This window comes from Camelus bactrianus, chromosome 23 (assembly GCF_048773025.1).
Source record: "Camelus bactrianus isolate YW-2024 breed Bactrian camel chromosome 23, ASM4877302v1, whole genome shotgun sequence".
Lineage (NCBI taxonomy): Eukaryota > Metazoa > Chordata > Mammalia > Artiodactyla > Camelidae > Camelus > Camelus bactrianus.
In genome coordinates, this window is record NC_133561.1 from 29,213,529 (window position 1) to 29,222,217 (window position 8,689).

An 8,689-nucleotide genomic window follows, 5' to 3' on the forward strand; every position below is an offset into this window, starting at 1 on the left:
GTTTCTGCTTGGAGGTCAGTCCGCTGGCCTCTGGCCAGCTCAGGCCGCTTGTGGAGGGTGGTTCCTGTTCTTGATCCCAATTAGGAGGGAGAATGTCAAACTGGAAGGAGCACAGAGGAGGGCTGTTGGCGTGGGGGGAATGGTTCGAAGCGTGGGAATATTTACCCCCGAGAGGGGAAGATTTCAGCAGAATGGGTTTGCTGGGCAGTTTTGTGCCTCTAAGGGACTGTCACGTGACGTGGGTGTCAGGCTTGCTCTGTGGCACTCCAGAGGGCAGCCCCGGGGCCAGTGGGCGACAGTGGCTGGGAGGCCGACGTTGGTGTGGGGAACCGGGTCATCGCCCCCTCGTCTGAGCTGTGGAGGACGAGAGAGGGAAGATGGGAGACCCTCCGAGGTCGTGAGCACCTTCAGTAGGGCCTCTGGTGTTTACAGGGAAGCTGAGTGGCCGCCTCCCAGGGACGCCGATCACGAAAACAGTGATAACAGCTTTGGCTTCCTGAACGCCTGGCGCGCACCAGGCAGCGTCACCAAGTGCTTCGCTTGTGTGGACTCGTTTAATCTCTTGCAGCCCCGGGCAGGGGTATGAGTAGCTTTTTAACCACTCAGGAAAAAATGTATAGATGAAAAAGTTTACGGATGAGAACGTTTAGGCAGAGAATGAAGTAGCCCACCCCAGGTCCCACACCCTGGCCTCTGGCCCGAGGCCAGTCTCCTGGTCTTGGTGAAAGGTGAGGCCAGATGTCCCCCAGGGAGCCTTACAACCCCGGGTTTCTAAAGGCCACTCACTCCAGCCGTTTGGACGGGGTCGGGCAGCTCTGTCGGGTCTGGGGCAGGAATGGTGGTTCCTGCTCTCAACGGTAGCTCCACGGGGCCTGAGGTCAGTGTGGGGAGCTCTGTAGGTAGGGGCGTTCCAGCTGGTGTCAGGACCTGGCCTCTCTGGGGAGGTGTCTGGGGAGGCCCCAGGCTTATCTTAGCATCTCGGCTCCTTCTGTCCGGTGTCCTCTAATCCTCTGGTGACTCTGGGCTCTCGGAAGCACCAGGGTCCTTTTCCCGTGTCAGCCTCCCCAGAAGCTTCTTGACTGTGTCTTCAGGGCGCCCAGCCTGCAGGTGTCCCCTCAAGCCCACTTAGCTCTGTCACCTCAGAAGGGCACAAAATGCTGTCTAGGGGTCATGACCCAGAGGGGTGGCAGGACTCGAGCTGTCTTGTTTAGGGGGCGAGGGGGGATTAGGAGCCAGCTGTCTTCCTCCTGCCCTGATTTCCTGGTTCTCCAGCCTGTGGCGGCCAGCACAGCCCCTGCTGGCCAGGGGTAGGGGGTCTAAGAAGAGGGCCCAGCACCGTGCCTGACACACGGTCAGCCCAGACACATTTTTTTTTGAATAAATAAACAGCCCCTCCTTGTTCTAGGACTCACTGCCTTCTCAGTGCTCACACTGGGCCCTGAGGATTTTGGAGATTTTGGAGGGAGGATGTTGGAAAGTGGTGAGGTGCCCCTCTCACCCCAGATTACGTGGCACTGGGAGAAACTTCTCTGCGTCATCTTTTGTGTTTTAAGACAGAGCTGTTAACTGCTGCTCTGCTTTGGGGGAAAGAACAATGACCTCAGAGGCCTGAGCCAGATCCTGTTCTGAGAGTGACGGCTGCCTGCCAGTCCCAGAGGGCTTCAGAGAGCTGAACCCACAAGTGTTGTTTGAACACCTTCTGTCTGTAAATAAAACAATCACAGGACCGCCTCTCACCCCCTGATTCTGGCCATCAGCCCCTCCTGACTCTTGAGCTCTCTCTATGCCCGGGATGTACTCACATCGTCAAAGATTTTGTGGAACCTTACTTTCATTCAGGCTTCATATTATGAAAGCCATATAAAATGCATCCCAAATATTGCCCCAAAGTATGACATTAAATATTATGTTTTAGCCTCCCTCAGCCCCTCTCCCACCCATCAGATGAGAGCCTTGTCCCTGCTCCAGCTCCTGACAAGGCCGGCACTTTGCTGAAAGTCCAGACCTGCGCCCTGGTGTGCATGGTGGCCCCTGCGTCTTTCCTCTTCCTTCTTAGGCTGCGGACAAGGTCATGGGCGTGCCCCTGCCTGGGGGGAGAAGGCAGTATGGAAATTAAAGCACAAGTCACAGTTGTGTGGGGAACCCCCATCCTACTCGTGTTTGTGGCTCCTCTGTCCAGTTCTGACTCAGCTGAGCAAAGCAATAGCTGGTCCTGGGGCAGGAAAGAAGCTCCATCTTTGAGACTCACAGTGCTACGCTCACGTGGTCACCCAGAAGTCAGTACAGCCCCGTGAGTCATCACTTGCCCATGTTCCGCGTACCCTCCTGCCTGAGCTTCCCTTCTCGATTGAGATGAAGAACCCCAGGGGCAGCAGTAACATCTGAGGGTCTCGGCCTGTGCCTGGAGGGCATCTGGCTGAGACCCCTCATTCCCCCCGGCCGCATCTGGCCTGTGGCACACCATGCAGGGGTGGGGTCAAGCTCTCTTTGGTCCACCTCACGTGGCCTAGCCACACTCCATCTCGCTGGAAATTATTTCCATCCGTTGACAGGGCTAGGGTTTCAAGAGCAGCCAGCCAAGAGGCGCGTTGGGTTACTCCCTGAGTCCCAGGAAGGGTCTGCCCCCTGCATTCGGGGCAGCACTAGAAGCCCCTGGTCCGGGGCTTGGCCACTGGGGTGACCATGTTCACTGAGCCCCAGCCTATCATCGGAATGGCAGGTGCCCATCCCGTTACCACCCTGGGTTTTGCTGGAGGCTGAGCCGCGAGCCTTCTGGAGCAGTGGCTTAGATTGAACATTCAGTGGCCTAGGACGGGACAGGCATTTTGGGCTCTTTCATTTTCTCAGGATGTGATGGGCGCCAGCTTGGGCAGGACACTTTGGAGCCTGGCTTTTTGGCCTGAGAGGCAGACTGACTCAGTCTTGCCCAGCAGAGAGCATCCACTTACAAACAGGGCATCTGCCATCCCAGGCCTGACCTTCCCCTCAAACAGACACGCGCCGTCATCATGCTGCCCTTGGCGTGTTCCTCACCGGAGTCTGTGTCAGTGCCGGGGCTCCCTTCCATTTGTTCAGGACTTCATGGGCCCTCACTCACCCTCCATCACCCTGCAGTCAGGGGAGTCCCGTGTTCGCTGGGCCAGCGCCTGCCAGGCCACTTACTGTCTGCTGCCTGGCTCCAGCTCCCCGCCTATGGCGGCATTCAGTGTCTGCAGCTCACCTCTGCCAGGACCTGCCCTCCAGCACAGGCTGTCCCCAGCCCTTGTCTCTCGGATTTTCGCTTGGCACATGGCGCCGCATTGTGTCCTTGGAGTGTTTGTTGTCACTGCTGGGGCCTTGTTTCGCTTCAGCTCAGCAACCCGGGGCGGAAGTGCCATGGTCCCTTGGGTTGGGAATTTGATGGGAAAGACTCCTCGGTGGTTCTGGACTAGTTGTTCCAGGGCACTGACGAGGTGTGGTCTTTAAGGCTGTAGGACTGACCACGTCATGGTCATTAGTGTTGATGGAAGCTGTTAAGGGCAGTGTGCATCCAGGAAACTCCTCTGCATGGATACTGCCAGACTTCTAATCCACGAGCACCATTTTTGACATCCCCCTCCCCACCCCATCCCCCTCCCCACCAGCGTATTTTCAGACTTTTTCTGATTATGTATATTTATAAATTCTGTTTATGTTCCTTCTTACAGCTCCCTGAGATTAGAATTTCCTTACCAAGTATTTAATTGCTCCACCAGCTTGGCTTTTAATTGCCACCTCAGCCCTTTTTTTTTTTTTTTTTTTTTCCCTCCAGTCCCCTTCTCTGTCTTGGGCCTGCCACCTGAACACACTCAGTCCTATCTACTTAGTCATGTCAGTATGAAGCTAGGCGTGGTTGTGCTGGGTCAGGGCGCGGTTGAAAGACGGAGACTGCCAGGTACTGTAGGTCTTCGGAGATGTTAGGGGACCTTCTCTTCCAGTGCCTGGTGTGGTACCAGGCACAAAATCATCAATGTCTGTTGACATTGTCATCATCGTCGTGATAGCTGGTATCAGCTGAATATTAACTTCGTGTTGGGCATTGTGCTGGATGCTTCTGTATCTCATACCATCCTCAGCCTCGGAAGTATGGATGAAGCTGAAACTAGAAACTTAGGAAAGTCAAGTAAGATGTTCAAGTCCATTAACTGATAAAGAGGCTGTAGTTGAATGCAGATTCAAGCCTGTCTCATTTCAGAGTCGGAGTTTCTCGCCGTCTGTATTACCTGTGTTTGGTAGTAGCGTGCCCACCGGATGCTCGCTGAATGGCAGGAATCGCTCCGCCCTCTGGCTGGTCCCTGTGGTAGCACTGTCCGTGGAGGGGGTAGCATCCTACATTGCTGAGTGCTTAGATTGCTAGGCTGTGTATTGATGGGGTGTAAGTGATACACAACAAATGAATCTGTTTAATCTACACAGTTTAATGAGGAAGATTTCTTCCATTTTGCAGATTAGGAAACTGAGGCTCAGAAAGGCTGAGTTAACTTGCCCAAGATCACACAGCCAAAGAGTATACAGTCCGAATTTGGGTGCCAGTTATCTCTTAAACAGTACAAGTCTGTTCTTGCTGTGTTATTGTCCACAGAAACAAGGCTCATTCCTTCCTCTGTCCTTTTCTTCTTGCTGCCCCCCTTCCTTAGCATGGGACGCTCTCTCTGGGCCTATTTCTTTTCATCCTACTCTTTCTGACAGGCCCAGGGTGGGGTCCTCTTCTCAGACAATGCCTTCCACACTGACCTTTGCAAAGTTGGTTCTTCAGTTTTAATATCTCGAAACTTTACTTGTGGACATGTCCTCCTGTTAAAAATCATCTGATTTAAGATTGGTGCTCCATACTCTGTAGTAGACCTATTTGTCTATCTTATTTCTGACCAAAGGAATGGAACAGAGAGCCTAGAAACAGACTCATCTATATCTGGACACCTGATTTATGACAAAGGGGGCACTGCTGGGCAGTAGGGAATGGACGGTCATTTTAATAATAAACAGTTCTGGGTCAGTTGAATGTCCACAAGGAAAGAAATGAATCTTGACCGCTACCTCACGTCATACACAAAAATAAATTCCAGCAAGATCATTGATCTCAATGTGAAAGTTAAGACGAAATAAAACTTCGTTTGCAAGATAACATAGAATATTTTTATAACCTTTAGGTAGCCATGCATTTTTTTAAAGAAGACACTGAGAGCACTAACTGTAAAGAAAAAGATTGGTAAATTGAATGACATTAAAATGAGGAACGTCTCATCATTAGACATCAGTAAAAAAAAAAAGACAAGCAAAGTGGAGAGGATACACATAGGACCTACAACTGGCAAGTGGATTTGCATCCAGAATATATAAAGAATCCAACAGATACATAAGGAAGAGAACCCTTCCCCCAGATGGGCAAGAAATGCCCCATCCTTATAAACTGAGCGGTACATAGTTTTCATCTCCCAATTCCAGGTTTTAACCAGTTTGTCCTGGATCGTTGGCACAGCCTGGTGGCTGGCCTTGGGAACTGTCTAACCCGGCGGCTCATCTCGACCTTTTCTTCTACGTGCAGACTGTGGACCCTTCCTTCTGCATGCCTACATCACTCAGCTGTTTATTCTGCCACAAGTGCCTCCGTTCTCGTGAATACGTAATGCGTATGTCTCTTCCTCTTTCCCTTTGCCTTGTTAACTTTTGGTCAGCTATTTTAAGACTATTTCTCTCTGGCTGCTTCTCCCCCACCATCCCTCCTGCCCCCTCCCCCTTTTTCATTTCCCTTTTTGTACCTCCTTGTTTAAACTTGTAGTCGTAAAAGTTATCCTAAAATATCCGAAAGCCTTTGGGGGAGTAGACTCGTTCTGTGGGCTCCAGAGGCAGAGAGAAGACTTGAGGCTGGCAGCTAGCTACCTCGAGAGAGATGGCATCTCAGCTATGTTCTCATTGTCTGAGTCTCCCAGAGGTGGGATGGCAGGTGGTGAATGAAGTAGAGGCCAGGTGGGGCCTTGGTCATAGTGATGTTTGTGGAGGGCCCTGTGCTTTGGATGGGCAGCTGGATTATGATAATCCTTTCCAATCTTATCAACAAAGCCCTGCGCAGACCCTCGGAGGATGTCCAGAGCAGCAGCCCTCCCCTGGGGGAGAGGGGCAGTGTATCGGAATGATTGCTTTGTCCTTCTGGTAGGCCGGGGTGGGGCACACATAGTAGCACTTTAATGGTTTCATGTATAGTTAAAAATGATTCTGAAGCACCCTTAACATGGGGCCGGCTGACAACCACTGACCTCAAGGGTAACACAGCCCTCGTCGTCTTCTGTGCCCCTTTTTTTCTCCAATTGCAGCATCTCTGAGTTACATCTTTTCAGTTACATTCCTCTTTGTTTCTTTATTTTATTTAAATCCTCACTGGGGCAGGGCTTGCTCCTGTAGCGTATTTTGGACACGGTACCACAGAGAAAACACAATGGAATCTCTGTAGATGTTTTGACTTTAAAAATTTAGGGACAGTGTTTAGAAATCAGGAGTTTAATGTAATAAATTTAGATTCTCTCCTTCTCCTGAAAAATTGGACGATCTTGGCCCTTAGGGGTCTCCAGCTCCAGGTGGCCCCAAGCGGGCAGGCCTGGGGAGGGGGCTGTTCCTTCCCCGGACACATTCCCTCCCAATGGCTTCCATCCTTTGTTATCTGCCGAGCACCGCCCCAACCCCGCACCGAGGTGTTGGAGTTTGTGACTTCCTCCAGGGGGTAAAACAGGCCTTTGTGTGTTGGCCTGAGAACCCAACCAGTACATTCAATATTGTTTCAGTGGGAGGATGAATTCCAGTTCTTTAAAGAGCAGGTTTTGGAAATATCAAAGTGCCAATTTGGGGATGCTTGTAGGGTCCTCAATTAGAATGTGTCTTGAGGTCATGGCCCGTGTCTTGTACTTCTCCTGTGTTGAATGTTGGCTTAGCACCTAGTAGGTACTTAATGATTTACCTTGTGGGGTCACTGAGTGCCCTTTGCCTGCCCCCTCCCAGGCGGTGAACAGAAACACCTTCTCACTGTGGACCCGAACCTGTCGGTGCTGCCTGAGCCCAGCCCGCAGCCTGTGATTCATCTAGAACACCCACTCTGGCCTTTGATACTCCGGTGGTGCTTGGGACCAGTCCCCTGCCCAGCTCCGTACCCTGAGAGAAATGACTTCTTTCCTGGTGACAGGTCCAGGCCGTGTTCAGGAGGCCCCAGTGAGGAGAGGGGAGGACGGAGAGGCCTGCCCTGGGCCTGCACTCTTGGCTGATGTCCGCCAAACTGGCATTTGTGGCAATTACCGAGTGCTTGCATTCCAAACCCAGGGCAAGGGCTGGGTAAAAGTTCAGCTCATTCCCTTTAAAGAAAAAAAAAATCTTCCTCTTTGACATTTCAAAGTTGTGACCCAGATCAGTCAGAGGCCACGGAGAGCTCGTGATGTCTGGAGAGTGTGTTTAGTTCCCGAGGCCTGAAGCTGCAGAGAGGCTGAAGAGAGCCAGTGACCTGCTGGGCTTGAGTCGAAGCCCCTGCCTTTTCAAGTTTGCCCCGGCCCAGCCTCCCAGGACCTCACAGGGTAGACGGAAGGAGCCAGCACCTTCCCCTCACTCCGAAGTTACCTTTACCCCCTGAAATCAAACACTGCGTGCGGCACCCTGTAAAATTGCTTCCTCGTAGGCTCGAGCATGCTCACAAAGTAAACATCCTCCCGTGTTTTTGGAACGGAATCCATTTCTGCTTCCTGGTCATCCCATTTGGGTTCTCCTGTTCTGGGCGCCACGCAGAATCAGGTTAATAGAAGGAAGACCTAGAATTGGGCAGAGGCACCTCAAATGACTGTTGGAGTCCTCGTTGAAGCGTCAGGAGAGTAATGGGGTTGTGGGAAGAAAATGAAACGACATAGTTGAAAAGTGAAATGAAACAGAGCCTCCCGAATGTAGTGCTGTCACAATGCTTTGCAAGTCAGAGTTGGTTCCTGCCGAGCCGCTGAGCCGGGGCCTGCCTTTGCATGGACCCAAGCTCAGTGGTGCTGTGGTTGAACCACAGCCGGCCTCTGTCTGTAAGTTCTGCGGCTTGAGCTCTCCTGACCCTAACTTGCTCTTGCTCCGTCTCTCGTGACTTATTTGCCTCTTCTCTCTCGCTTCCACCCACCCATGACATCTCCATCGCCATGGCAGTGAGCAGCCACGTCATTCTCCAGGTTCACGGGGTGATGGGCCAACCCTGTGCTGAGCCCTACTTCCTTCTCGTTCTCCCTCCTGAAGCAGGAGGCTCCCTGGCAGTGCTCAAAGCCCTTTGTTTATTTGATCCTGGGCTCTTGGATAAATCAGGAATGTCCTGACATGAACTTAGGCATGTTTTTCTTCCATGGAAAAGGAAACTACGGCAAATGGTATTTAAGTAGGCAGAGGACCATTCTGGGGGACTTGCTTTGGTGCCATCAAGGCCACATTCCTTTGGTCATCAGACCAGTAGGTGACTTCTTTATTGGCATGCTCTACCCTGGAGCCCAGAAGGTGTGAATTTGAAGCACTTTCTCCCCTGCTGAGAGCTTGGCACAGATGCTCCGGGTTTCTTTTAAAGCCGTGGAGTGCCATGGTTGTCTTCCAAGTGGTCTTCTTTCTGCTGGGTGAAACCTTGGCCCAGAGTGGTTGCTGGAAGGAGGCTGCTTGGAAGGCGAGATACAGGATAAGG